At 36.5% G+C, this 13,581-nt stretch overlaps 1 protein-coding gene across 1 annotated transcript in view; it reads right to left on the bottom strand.

Annotated features, from left to right (window-relative positions):
• LOC118798005 (VPS10 domain-containing receptor SorCS1) overlaps positions 1-13,581 on the bottom strand; it is a 273,068-nt gene that overhangs the window by 179,049 nt on the left and 80,438 nt on the right. The window lies entirely within an intron of this gene.

Raw genomic sequence — 13,581 nt, 5'->3', positions numbered from 1 at the left:
GCTGAAAAGTGCCCTCTCTGAGGCAGCTTTCTCATTATCCTGAACCATCCTGACTAAAACAGAAGGTCAAGACTCAGCAGAACCGAGGGGTGCCTCCTGGCTTATGATTCCATTTAGATGCAATTTTCAGCTCCTTCCCTCTAAATTACAGTGCACACGTAGCCTTTCTGAACCATTCTGTCTACAGTCCACCTTCTTCCACTTCCACTGGTCCTAGCTAGGTACAGAGGAAGTATGAGACATGATTCACTTACAGCATGATCAGAAGATTAAGATACATGGGGGAAAAAAAACACAGATCTGAAGATCGGACAGAGGCTTTAGACAATTGTGGAATTGTCACTGCTTAAGAGTATCGAGGTGTGTCTTTATAAAGTACAATGCTTAAAATTTGCTTTTTGTAATATGTATATTTTTGGGCATATATCAAACTACAACCGCAATTCCAAAAAAGTTGAGATGCTGTGTAAAATGTAAATGAATGTAAATAAAAACAGAATGCAATGATTTGCAAATGTCATAGACCATATTTTATTCACAGTAGAACACAGAACACATATCAGATGTTGAAAGTGAGACATTTTACCATTTCATGAAAAACATTAATGCATTTAGAACTTGATGGCAGCAACGCAATTCAAAAAAGTTGGGCAAAAAAGGCTGGAAAAGTAAGTGGTAATAATAAAAAAACAGCTGGAGGAGCAATTTGCAACTAACACACAAGACTTGGTATAAAAAGAACATTTTAGAGAGGCAGGATCTCTCAGAAGCAAAGATGGGCAGAGATTCACCAATCTGAGAAAAATTGCATCTAAAAATTGTGGAACAATTTTAGAAAAATGTTCCTTGACATAAAATTGCGAATACTTTGGATATCCCACCATCTACAGTACATAATATCATCAAAAGATTCAGAGAATTTGGAGAAATTCCTGTATGCAAGGGACAAGGCCAACGGTCAACATTGGACGGTCTTGATTATCAGGCCCTTAGACGGCACTACATTGAAAAAAGGCATGATTGTGTACTGGAAATCACTGCATGGGCTCAGGAACACTTCCAGAAATCATTGTCTGTAAAGACAGTTCGCCATGCAATCCACAAATGCCAGTTAAAGCTGTTTCATGCAAAGAAGAAGCCATATGTCAACACAATCCAGAAACGCTGCTGTCTTCTCTGGGCCTAAGCTCATTTAAAATGGACTGTGCCAAAATGGAAAACTGTTCTGTGGTCAGATAAATCAAAATTTGAAATTCTGTTTGTAAACCACAGACGCCATGTCCCGCAGACTCAAAAGGAAAGGGACCATCCAGCTTGTTATCAATGCACAGTTCAAAAGCCTGCATCTCTGATGGTATGGGGTTGCATTAGTGCCTATGGTGTGGGCAGCTTATACATCTGGAAAGTATACAGAGGTTTTATAACAACATATACTCTCATCCAGACAACACCCTTTCAGGGAAGGCCTTACTTACAGCAAGACAATGCTAAACCACATACTGCAGCCATTACAACTGCATGGCTTCGCAGAAGAAGAGTCCGGGTGCTGAACTGGCCTGCCTGCAGTCCAGACCTTTCACCAATAGAAACATATGGTGCATCATGAAATGAAAAATCAGGCAGAGAAAACCCAGGACTATTGAGCACCTAGAATCCTACATCAGACAAGAAAGAGACAACATTCTTCTCCTAAAACTGAGGAGAGGTTTTGAAGTGGTTAAACACTATATTACTATAAATATATTACTTTAAATAGATTCATTATTTAATACATTATCATTGTTAACTGTCATATTAACAACAACCATTAAAATAAACTACATTAAAATACTTAAAAATACCTAGCGTCTAGCTTATAGCCTTTCAGTCTACACTGTAAAAGTCATTATTAAATAAAATAACAGAGATTATTAATGCTTTAAACCCTTAAAAACCCATTATTCAGTAACTACAGGGGCTTCAATGCAAACTGGTTAAGCTATTCTTAAGTTAAAGGAGAAATACAATTTTGGGCCTGCTAGCATGGCCCTGGCCATGTAAGGGGTTAGGAACAACACAAAAACATGGTTATTTCTACTCTTATTTCTTATCTGTTAAAACGTTTTCTCTGTGCTGTTGTTTTTATTTGACATATAAAGAACATCAAACTTTGAAATTTGTAGATTTTCTTTTGTTTGTCTCACAAACTACCTTACTACCTGTTTGATTGAGAAAATGCATATAATATTATTATTATTCTATTATTATTTATAAACAATAATAAATAATATAAATCAGTTCAATTAAAGAGACTTTGAAGCACTGTGAAGTGTTTCCTGTGTCTTCTTCGCTGATGCCACATTTACTTTATTCATTTATTTATTTAATTTTGTATTATTATTATTATTATTATTATTATTATTATTTTCATCATCATCATCATCATCATCATCATCATCATCAAGAGCTTTCAGATCATCTGGAAGAGAATTCCACAGTTTGGGGGCAATTCTGTTATGTTTTCCTATGAGTAAATAAAAGTATAACACACTCTCACCAATCTTAACTGCACTTTGAAATAATAGCACATCCTACAATAAAGGAAGCCTCATGCATCTTTTACTCGGCTATAGAAAACATACTAGCACCCAGAAAGCTCGGGCTGATACGTCTCACTGTGGCCACTGAGATGCTCTGTTGAAAAGGGTTGACACAAGTGAACTTTTGAATGCCAAAATTGCAGCCAAACTAAACCGCATTTTCTACAACACTTTCTTGACCTTAAGAAACATTCTCCCAAACTCCTCTCACAAAGACAACCAAACCCAAACAACTACCATAAGCCTAAACCCAAATATCTCTATTTTTTCGCAAAAAGAAAAAAAGGGAACACTTCAGTATAAGAGGGCATTAACAAGCTAGTGGTTGGTAATTAGCTTGATTAAACTAAGCATTTCCAGACCATTTACAATGCTCTTATTAAGCCCTATTAAGCCAGTGGTTAGTAGTTAATTGGCTGCTTATTACTATATTATTAAGCAGTAACTAGGTTGAATTAAATAATTCAGAGACTTTTAGTTGCATTACACATTATTACCTTGTGCACAATATTTTAGTTGTCTATTATTATGCCCTTATTAACCCTTATAAGCCTAATTGCTGGTAACCAGCATGAACAAATAACCACTAATTAGCTGGCAGCCCATTACTGCATTATTAAGCAGTAACTTAAGTGACAAGCATTTTCCAGAGAACTTGTCGCTCCTATTAAGCTTTATTGAGGATGCGTCAAGACTAAAAGGAGAGAGCGGTTCACATTACTTACTTAATAATGTACTAATAATCAGGCAGTTAATTACCAACTACTGGTTTGTGAAGGCTTGAAACTTAATATGCCCATTATAAGGGCATTATGATGCCCCCTTACTGATACTGATAACTGGAACACTACCCCATCAGTCAGATACCAATGGAGCAGAGAATAATACAAAAAGCCAACATTCCATCAAACAGCAGGTCATTACACTTGTTTTATGGCACCTAAGCTTTCAGTTCTCAAAGAAACACCAAACAGGTGAACATATCAATAACTTTAAAGCGACATCCCTTGAGCAACAAGGGTGTGAAAGTGGAGGCGATGAAATTAAATAAACTGTGTTATGATCCGATAAGGAGTGAGGCTATTTGTGTACAAACATCATTGAACAGATGGGTTGTTTGCGCATATAGATCTCAAGAGAAACCTCGAAAATGTTTGTGCTGGGCCCTCAAACCTGATGCACTGTCAGTAAAAAGTAGATTCAAAGTTCCCCAGAGCAACAAGAATGAAGAAGAAAGATTTTATATGGAAGGCTGAATGTCTTTTCAGCTCAACAGCAGCGCAGCTGTTATCTGTAGAAAGATCTGAACACAGGAACACAGTTCAAAAATAATTGTGGAAAAATCTTTTTCTCTATTTGGAACTAGTCAAGTGGTTAGATAGCCGTGCAGAAGGTGAGGAACATGTAGAACACAATAATGTAAGAGTTTCGCAATAATGTAATAACGGCCCGAAACGTAATACAGTTTTGCACTTAACTTGGTGAAAAATGTAATAAAACCCAATAATGTAATACAACGTTTTAACTGATAATGTAATAACATTTTACTGATAATGTAATACCTTATTACACTATTGGGAATTTATTACGTTTGCAGATTGATCATATGTAATGACTTATTATATCATTAAGAAGACCAGAAGGTATCACTGTTAGTCCTCCAGTTGCGTTCCAGTCACATTTGACTGATTTTCTGTTTTGCTCAATCATAAATATGATTTTTCATCTGATTTTCATAAGACCTTATTATTTTATCCAGACTAGGCAAGTTACAGTTCTAACCTGAACCAGTCTTACAAGAAGTCTTTAAGGCTCTTTCTGAAAGAAGAATGATCTCTGAAACTCATTGACACTCCCCTCGTTCTCAGCTGAGTTGATTCCTGTATACGGCATACAAGCATTTTATGGAGACTTTTGATAACTGCTCTTAAACTCTTATTACACCTCCATATTAAAATCAAATTTGAGCAAAAATGATGATCAACTTACATATATAATACATCCCCAATAATATAATAAGGCATTACATGTGATCAAGCTGAAAATGTAATAAATTCTTAGTAAAGTAATAAAGTATTATGTTATCAGTCTAAGTATTATTACATTAATATTTAGGTTATTTTATTATTGGAAAAATATTACAGCGTTGGGTTCTACAGCCACATAGTATTGACAAATATTACATGGAATCTGTCATGGTGGGGGAGTGGGGGTTAGGATTAGGGAATTGGTAACATTTTACCGAAGGGGACTATTCATACAACACCTTCATTTCCAGCTTAATATGCCATCCGGATTGGAGAGTGAATGGTATATTTTGAAACTTTTAATGTTTTACATTCCACTTCAAGCTCTTATTTTAGAAACTGTGGTCACACCTAAGAGCAGATACATGACACCTATATAAGCCTTTCATGACAACTGACAGACATTTATAAAGGATTATACCAATAAGCATCAGTTGTCATAATACTTGCTAAGTTGAAATGACATCAAAACTGATGACACTCTTTGGAACAAGCCTTTAATAATGTTTATGTAGGTTTACGTCAGTTATCATTAAAGGCTTAAGTAGCCTCTGGAACTCCACCCTTCAGTAAAGTGTACAATAAGAGCTTGATATTTTTGATGTAAACATTGTTAAAAGTTTCAAAACACGGTTCATTCTCCAACTCAGTCTTTGGTGCATATACGGTAATTTACATTCACTGTTGCGATGCCACCAAAATCAGCAGTATGCATACAAGTTGAGTATGCAAAAGTTGATTTTCTAAGTGAAAATAAGTTAACTCATCTTCTACAGAGGAATACAGTTACTGTGTATTTGCTAAGAAATACATAAATGTGGCAAAAATTGCAAAAGTGGCACATTTTATGTTACGTTTTATTCCATTTATCTCAACAAATAAACATTATGCAGTAATATTTCCATTTTTGTTTTCAAATAAGGATGTATTCTTATTTTCACTAAAAAAAAAAAAAATCAACAAAAGGTGTATAATGACCAGGCATATTCTAACTTTTGCATCCCACTGTATATCTGCCTTTTTCGTCTATAGTAGTTTAATGTTGAAGTTAAGGTATGTTTCTTGGAATGAGGAATGATAGAAGGAAGCCAATCAATACATATCAGTCTTACAGACGCAGTCACAAAACCGTCCTGATAAATTCTAAAGAATAAACAGAGGTTGGAATGTTAATTATGACAGATCCATAGTCCAACACAAACATCATGAGTTGACCTCAGAAAAGATAAATAAATTACTAAAAAATGTCGATATGAGCCTATTAACTCAATTTCTTCCCAAAACAATAACTTGCAGAACCCATATAAAAATATACATCTGAAAACGGAAGATAAAAAGTACGGTCTGTTAATTAGATACACTAGGCTAACAATATAAATCATATGCTTGCATTGCATCAGTGAAACCCGGACCCAACTGCTGTATAATTAGCCATCCCAAGGGTCCGTGTGGTGGAGTGGCTAAGCTTGGCCAGGTGGCAAAACTGATTGTGATGGTTTCATTTAAATGGGAGACTAAATCTGCACCTGAAGACATGCTGACAGCTACAGCAATGAGTCGTAATCCCCCCACACACACATCGGCACAGATGCTACCTATATAGCTGCTAATGACACCAGATCAAATTGAACGGCCCCAAGCCTAATGAGTAATTACAAAGATTGCAGGATGTATACACTTTCACTTCGAGAGAGTTGGTTGTGGTTATGTGTTAATTAGCCCTTTGTTACAGTTCACATTGGCTCTCAGCCTACCAATGAACATCAAACTATAGCTGTTATTAACTGCAGCTATTGTAATCACCTTTCCTTGCCAGTGATGATCCAAATTAATTCAAATTTGATGCTATTAACATTGACTTTGAAGGAAAGCAAGAAACAGAAATTAGACACAAGTAAGCTCTATTCACAACTTAGTGGTCTTTCCAAGCAGTTTCTTTGTCTATTCCTTTAATTGTCAAAGTTTATCATTCACACATACACAAAATGTTCAAAAGTATCCAGATAACTCTTCTAATTAAACAACACTTTTTCCAAAAAAGTTGGGACACTGTGCAAACTGTAAATAAAAACAGAATGCAATGAACGGCAAATCATTTAATCCCTTTATTTAATTTAAAATAGTACAACATATCAAATGTTGAAACTGAATTTTATTGTTCATAGAAAAATATATGCCTACTTTACAATTGATCCCAACAATATGTTTCAAAAAATTTGGGACAGGGGCAACAAAAAGACTGATAAAGTTATGCAATGCTAAAAAAACACCTGGTGGTTAATTGGCAACAGGTCAGTAACATGACTGGGTATAAAAAGAGCATCTCAGAGAGGCTGAGTCTTTCAGAAGTTTGGATGGCGTTGGGTTCACCACCCTGTGAAAGACTGTGTGGGCAAATATTTCAAGTATAGCATCAAAGTATGGGGGTGCATTAGTGCACATGGCATGGGTGACTTGCTTATCTGTGAGGGCACCATTAGTGCTAAACAATATATAGAGGTTTTGGAGCAACATATGCTGCCATCCAGATAATGTTTTTTTCAGAGAAGGCCTTGCTTATTTCAGCAAGACAATGGCAAAGTACATTCTGAAATAAAAGAGCAGAAGAGTCCGGGTGCTAAACTGGCCTACCTGCAGTCCAGACCTGCCATCCACTGAAAACATTTGGAGCACTATGAAATGAAAAATACAATAAAGGAGACCCTGAACTGTTGAGCAGCTGAAATCCTATATCAAACAAGAACAGGGAAACATTTCCCTTCTAAAACTACAGCAGTCGGTCTCCTCAGTTCCCAAACGCTTACAGAGTGTTGTTAAAAGAAGAGGTGATGAAACACAGTGGTAAACATGCCCCTGTTCCATCTTTTGTGGCACATGTTGCTGACACCAAATACAAAATGGGCATATATTGTTCAAAAAACAATACAATTTCTCAGTTTCAACATATTTTTATTTACATTTTTCACAGCAACTTTTTGGAAACTTGGCTGTTCTTTAAGGTGTACCTGTTGCTGCACATGAGCCTAAGGTCATCATGCCCAGTGCCAAGTGTTGACTACAGAGATAAAGCCTCCCAACATTGGGCTATGTAGTAGAAAAACTGCACCAGAGTAATTGAGCACTATTCAGTTCCTTCAGGATGTGTTAGAGTGGAGTTTCTGATCCAGAACTAATCATCCAGCATCAATACCTGACCTCACTGACACGGTCATGGCTGAATGCAACCAAAGCCTCACAATGTTCCAACATGTAGTGAAGTAATGATGCACCAAAATGAAACCTCTCGAATGAAAACAAACAGAACCAAAATTCAGGACACACTCAGCTGTAAACTGAAAGAAAGGGGTTCTATATACAGTGCTGTTAAAAAGTATTTGCCTCTCACCCGATTTCTTCTATTTTTGCTAATTTGTCATGTTTAAATGTTTTAGATCATCCAACTAATTTTAATATAAGATAAAGGCAACACAAGTAAACACAAAATGCAGCTTTTAAATGATCATTTCATTTATTGAAGATAAAGATTTATTCAAAACCTATATCACCTATGCGAAAAAGTAATTTTCCCCCTAAACCGAATAATTGGTTGTGCCGCCCTTGGCAGTAAAAACTGCAATCCAATTTTTTGCGATAACTTGCCATGAGTCTTTAACATCACTCTGAAGGAATTCTGGCCCACTCTTTTTTGCAAAATTGCTTTAATTTAGACACATTGGTGGGTTTTCAAGCATGACCTGCTGTTTAAGGTCTTGCCACAGCATCTCAATCGGAGTCAGGACTTTGACTCAGCCACTCCAAACCCTTAATTTTCTTTCCTTTGAGCCAGAGGAGGACTTGTTTGTGTGCTTTGGATCATTGTCTTGCTGCATAACCCAACTGCGCTTGAGCTTTAGGTCACAAACTGACGGACAGACATCTCTAATAATGGTTGAAAGAGTTTGTAATGTTGGCTGAAGTAACTCATTTACTTATATTTGCTTACCAAATCTGAGGAACAGTTGACATGAATGGAACAGTCTGCGTTTTCTATTTTTTTCCTTCCATTAATTTTCATGGTGCTGGCTGCAGACTCCAGGAATAAAAACTGTGTTACTGTAAGATCAATGCGATTCTAAGCATTTTATCAGTACAGTCCTGCCTAGAAATAACCTGTTTCACTTCATACCAGGTGTGGCATCATAATTAGTGATACGCAAAAATTAAGCAGCATTAACTGTTAGATCATAAGCTGCATCTAACTTAAAATTTGTACACAATCTGCGATTCAGACAAACCCAAACACGGCAGCTATCTGAAAATGAATGGTAATCACTCCAAACTGCAGGGAAATGAAAAATGACAGTCATCATATGATTACAGAGTGAGTCGACCTGCCTGCCTGCAGAGCTCTTTTTTGCTGGATGGATGCAACACATGCAATGGATTTTGCCATTATTTTACACAGATAAAGCTCCTTTAAAAGCACTCTCAAAGCTGTATCTTACCTGCATTGTAAGCAAAGTGTCTTCACTTTTTAGTAGCTCCTAATTCATTCCGATGTGGTCACTGGGATTGGCATCTGCAGACCGAGGCTGACTGAAGATGGGTATAGATTTTTTAATAAATTCCCTCTAAAAATTTCTCTAATTCGTGTCTGCAACTGTCTGTCTACAGTGCACGTCTGGAAGCGAGTGCTTCTCAACGTCTTCCAAAGAACTAGGACACATATAGTAAGCCTTATACACCAAAACCCAATGCGTGAGAATGTTGTGCTGTGCACACTCTAAAAATAAGGGTTCCTATATGGTTCTAGGAAAAACCTTTACAGTTTAAAGAACAACCTTGCCTGTTCCAGTTAAAGTTTTAGAAGATTCTTCATACTCGCACATCGAATTTACTAAAATATTTCTTTAAAGAACCATCCTCTGGAAAGTTCTTCACGGAACCAAAACAGACACTGTTATTCTATGGCATCACTCCAAAAACACTTTCTGGTACCTTTATTCAAGAGTGTAGATGTAAGCTGAGTCTTTTCCAATACCAATATAGAAACCTTGAGTGTTGGCTGATACTGATCTGATATTTCTTCTTTAAAAATTCTTCAGCTTTAAAATGAGCACTTTTTGAAAGCCCCATATCCTATATACTTTATTTTGTTTTTCCACCCTGGGATCCACCTTTGACATTTGAGAGGCTTTATGTACCAAAAGCATATCATAATTAATTTTTATAAGCCCCCTTTCCCCCCTCTCTTTATCTCTTATGGTTTCACAGGCTGTTTTGTTCTTGTAAATGAGCTTTGTTCTGATTGGCTACTGTATACTTCGTTTCATTCACAAAGCAATCCGGGCTGAAAAACCCCTTACTCCCAAAATGCTGTAGGCCGAACAAAATATATGGATATATGTAAATATGTTGGTTTCAAGACATCACAAGAACAGTAAATCAAAACAGGTTTTTAGATGAAAAAAAAAAGCTAAAAAGAAAATTTACCACTCAAAAAAAAAGACTTTACAAATAATTTTAATGGTAATGAAAATGTAAAACAGTAATTGAAAACACAGTTTCTTTGCTCTGCTGTGCTGCTCAGAACTATTTCATGATTCCTACGAGGAACATAATACAAGTGATTTATAATCTCTGTTCATGCCAAGTGTCAAGCCAAGAACTTCTCTGCTACAGGTTTGATAACACACAACACCCTGCTCTACACACAGAATACAACAAAACCACAGAAGCAGAAAGGAAAATTCCTACTAGCACACCAGTGTTATCTGTAGACACACTTTTTGAAAAGACAGAAAAAAATAAATGAATTAATAAAAAACCTGACCGCCAAACAGCAAAATGTAACTAAAAAATAAGGGAACTCTTTGCCTTAAATGACAAAGTGTTCTCTATTGTTGAAGTACTTGGATTTTATGATTTTGTGCACACTGTTTTTATTTAGTTTTAACTTTTTTTGGTTTCCAATTCTTGGCCCAGTGTGTCATAAATTTTGGTTTTGGCCAAGGACTTTCAGTTACGTCATATTTTCTTTATGTAAGCTTGTGTTTACACCGCTTAGAGTCTTCATTTTCAGTGCAGCTGAGCATAGCGGGGAGAGTAAAAAACAATTAAATGTAATCAGTTTAACAAGAATAACAAGAAAGATAACTAAAAACAACTAAAATGTAAGAAAACAAATAGAATAATAAAAAAAAAGAAAAAAGTGTGCCGCTACTCTTAATAATGAAACATGCAGGTGTTTAGTGTTACTTAAGTAGTAACGATAAGGGGCGGAGCCAAGCGGTGACCCCTTCTCTCAAAATAGGTAGGGCCCTTTTTGATGAGTTCTAAATGCTTAATATGTTGCTGTGCAAAACCTTAAAACTGTCCCTGAAGGGCAGCACAGTTTAGTTGTATCCATAATTTTATTAAATGACTTTAACTGCCAGTTTCAGTTAACATCATACGGCAGCATCAGCACCGATTTCCAAACATGCGTCCCAAACTGCATGCTACAGCACTAAATAGTATGTCTAAAAAAATAGTGCACTACAATTAGGAGCGCATTCATTAGTGTAGTTATGTAAAGCAAGTGTGTGCTTCATGATGTAGCTTCAGTTATGTTAGCTTAAATTTCACACAGCAATTTTTATGACCTGGTGAAGAAGCTTGAGGACACTGGGGTCAAAAGTAATTTTCCTCTGTAATCCGATATCTTACATCAAATCAAAGTCTGACCTGTGCCAGAAAATAGAAATATTAAAACATAAATTAAAAAAAAGAAAAAACATGTAGTGAGTTAATGTTGCCATGGTTACAGTCATTGTGCAATCTCAACTGTGCAGATGAGGCAGAGAAGCTGAGTTTTTATAGTTTTAGCTCCATCTAAATATTTTTTTACATTTTTTCAAATATGACTTTGGTAAAGATCAACAACTCATATAGCTTTAGGATTATTCAGAACCAGCTGGAGAAGGTGACAGTAAATGCATAGTTTTCTGTTTATAAATCATAATAATAATAATAACATGAAATTTACATATAGTAATCATCAAGTTCATGTTAACTGTGTATTTATTGTCAGCTTTTTTTATATTTTCATTTTCAGTTTTCAGCCTTGTGTGTCCTGAATTTCAATTTTGGCCAAGAATTTTCATTTCTCTGGATCACCACTCTTTATAATGAAGCATGCAGTAGTTCAGCGCTCCTTAGGTACTAACGGTATCCAGGAAAAGCTTTGAAAAACTCACAATTATGATAAATATCATCATATTGGCCACCCCTACAACTCGTTATGCCTAAAAACCAAAAGAAAGTGCGCTACATGTCTGAGCAGTGCAGCAACACTCACCTACCCATGAATCCCCAACCATTAATCTAGCCAGGTCATGAGTTTTAATATCGTAATTAGATTACATTTCTCTCCCTCACTCTCACTCTCCTTCACTCTCGCTCTCTCCGTCTGCCAACCCCCCAGCCCCACTATAAAAGGAGCCTTTTTAACGGCATCCGCGTTGGGGAGAACATGACCAGGAAGCGTGCCAGAGGCTTGCAAATGGAGACGGGACTCCTTCAATGCTGCTGCTTTAAGCTGGAATCAGCACAAATGAGAGAGAGAGCAAGGGGGGGGAGAGAAAGAGAGAAAGAAAGAGGGGGGGATAGAGGGAGATGCATCCCGTGAGAACACCTTGTCAACCTGATTAGCAGCAAAAATGCTATAGCTCTATTTACATACCGCTCAGGGAAAGCGCACACACGACAGAGGAGGGGAGAGTTATGTGCATTTACATTTTCATTGATTGGAGCTTAACTTTTTTTTTCTCCCTATGCGGTGATTAAAGATGGTTTCTGGACAGGGGACAGGAGCTGCAGCAGTGAGCCGTGACCAGCAAGGGCAAGCTGAGCAATACAGTGGCAGCTGACATTCAGCACATCACTAAAAGACCCTCAATATCAACACTTCATAAGGAAAGTATATAAGATGATTGGAAAGAGGCCTTTTTAGTTCATAGTGCAAACATTGTTCACTGAGATCCTGCACAATGTCCAACTGCAAAATCTATCTGAGCTGAGTTCAATAGGCACATTGTTACATCAATAATAAGGACATTTTTTAGCTACTTAATGATGTGAATGGGCACTCAAGTACTTGGTTAAGCATTCAAGGTGCCAGTATATAAATACTGAAATCACTATTCTGGTTTCTGTTATGTTTCATCACAGGAAGATGGAGAAAATATACAGAAAAAAAAAAAAATGAAACGGAACTGTTGCTCGTATTTGTGAGTAAGTATGTTGGCTACTCTGAAGCAGCACCTGAACGTGAGCATGTTGTTAAGGACATGGCTGAGAAGGCAGAAGCACTTGGCTAACTACTCTAGCTGATGTTGGCTAGGTCCAGAAACACTGAAAATATATTTTTCTAACAAACAACATTCTGGCACATCGTCCACTGAGAAGAAGACACTAAGTGCAGAAGACAACGAGTCCTCATCAGCATCCAACATGACACTTTTTAGCTTAGTTAACTTGTTAGCTCATCCGAAGAGGCAGCCTCTGTTACTCACCCAACAAAAAAACTTGTTTATCGACTGTTTCTGAATAATAAAACATGTTTTCAAGTGTATTCCTCTGTGTGCCCTTCAAAGTTCATTGTTTACTTGTTTTTCCTTCCCTATTAACCAGATATCTATTCATAAGTCTAGTAGGAACACCAAAATTAGTCAGAATGCACATCCCTATTTAAGAATCGATCTGGAATATTAATAATTAGTCATGCAACAATATACTCGGCCCACAATTTGATATTCTCAAAATTGAGTTCATGATTCAATATTCTGACAATATTTTCAACAAAATTCAAATGAATGAAGAAAAATGACTATCAATATTAATTATCAATATTAATTCAAAACACTGATGTTACACTAAAAAAAGAATTCCACTGACAAAATTTCTAAATTATTAAGTACGTTAGGATATAAACATTCAGACATGTAAACATTCCC

The sequence above is a fragment of the Colossoma macropomum genome, unplaced genomic scaffold, assembly GCF_904425465.1.
Source record: "Colossoma macropomum unplaced genomic scaffold, Colossoma_macropomum, whole genome shotgun sequence".
In the NCBI taxonomy this organism is placed as follows: domain Eukaryota; kingdom Metazoa; phylum Chordata; class Actinopteri; order Characiformes; family Serrasalmidae; genus Colossoma; species Colossoma macropomum.
Note: the sequence above shows the minus strand (reverse complement) of the source record. Positions and strands in the feature narration are given on the sequence as shown.